Genomic DNA, 1,501 nt, shown 5'->3' on the forward strand with positions numbered 1-1,501 from the left:
GTTGAATTTTGTTTGTCAATCAGGTCATTCTTCGACTTTTACCATGCGGTTTTGAAATTAACGTCGACTAATATGTTTGAATATACCTTTGAAATATTCGGCCTGCTGTAATTATTCAGGAGTTTACCCCTGTTCATAAAGTCTGTATTGACTCAACATGCACCAGCGGAAGGTATCATGTGAGATATGTGCACATTATACGATAGCGCAGAGGAGTGTAGTACATTGAGACATGGGGAAATTAACAATTTGAAAATTAAAATCGCCCTCTTAAGTTTTTCATAAACTTTCATAAAATATTATTAGTTGTCAATCTGTCTCAATATCAAAGAAATGTTTAGATATGACGCAAACATTCTAGTTTCTGCAGTATCCTTTATCATTAGCTAACTGGGAAATACAAGTACCGACTGACTGATTTGTAGGTTAAAGAGAGACATGAAAACTTCAAGATATCTGAATTTAAAATCAAAGAACTCAACAAAATTGTTTTCTTTATGTCTTTGAAAAGGTTCTGCATTTCAAATTGCAGTGCGAACTGTAAATACCATATGTTATGTAGACTTATGCATCATTTGTATCCACTTTTATTATAAACAATTTTCAAACAATTAGAATGAACCATAGATGCCCATCTATGAATGAAATAAAGTCACAATCATCCGCGCAATTTCAGGTAAATTTCATTATTATACCATGAACTTTGTCAAAATACCTCGATTTACTGTAAGTGGTAAAATTAATCAATTATTCCATATCCGCATTTAAGGAAATAACACTATATAAGGAATTAAACTGAATATTTGCTTACTTTGAAATATAAAAGCCAAGTTTCAACGGACTTTATAGTTTTGTTATCTTTTGGGGGCTTTTGTTAGATCCCTTTTTCTTAAATAAACAACTAAACACTTATTTTGCCTCTGATATAAATAAAATCATATTAACACAACATTAAGAAGAATCACGGACACCCAAATAATTCAACGAAACAATAAAACATCAACAGAAACAAAAATATCAAGTCCAAAATATTACAGGAAAACTATGTATTCAGTCCAATTATGGACGGGACACAACTATCCGGATTTTTTTTTTTAAAGTAAATTATTGAATAGCAAAGATTTTTGCAATTTTAAAACATATCGTTTTGAACAATCTTACTTCATTAAAACATGTGTACATGAAAATAAAAATTGCAGTTTTATTACTTTATAGCAAATACGATATAATCCATTCATCAGGGCTTTATTGTATGATGTTGGAATCAGGTAAAACAAAAAATGTCCCCGTTAGCAGTTGTATTTACCTTCATAATTTGTCATCAAAAGGCTTTAAGAACTTTCTTTTTTGCCTAATGCATAGAACATTATGACTGATGTTTAAATAAAACAATAAAGAAAGATATTCGAGGGCAACTTTTGAATGAAAAGCCAAACTGCGTGCCACTAATGATCTGCATTTAAAGTCAAATATGCAGACTAAAAGCTTAGATTAAAAAAAA

The sequence above is a fragment of the Mytilus edulis genome, chromosome 12 (assembly GCF_963676685.1).
Source record: "Mytilus edulis chromosome 12, xbMytEdul2.2, whole genome shotgun sequence".
Lineage (NCBI taxonomy): Eukaryota > Metazoa > Mollusca > Bivalvia > Mytilida > Mytilidae > Mytilus > Mytilus edulis.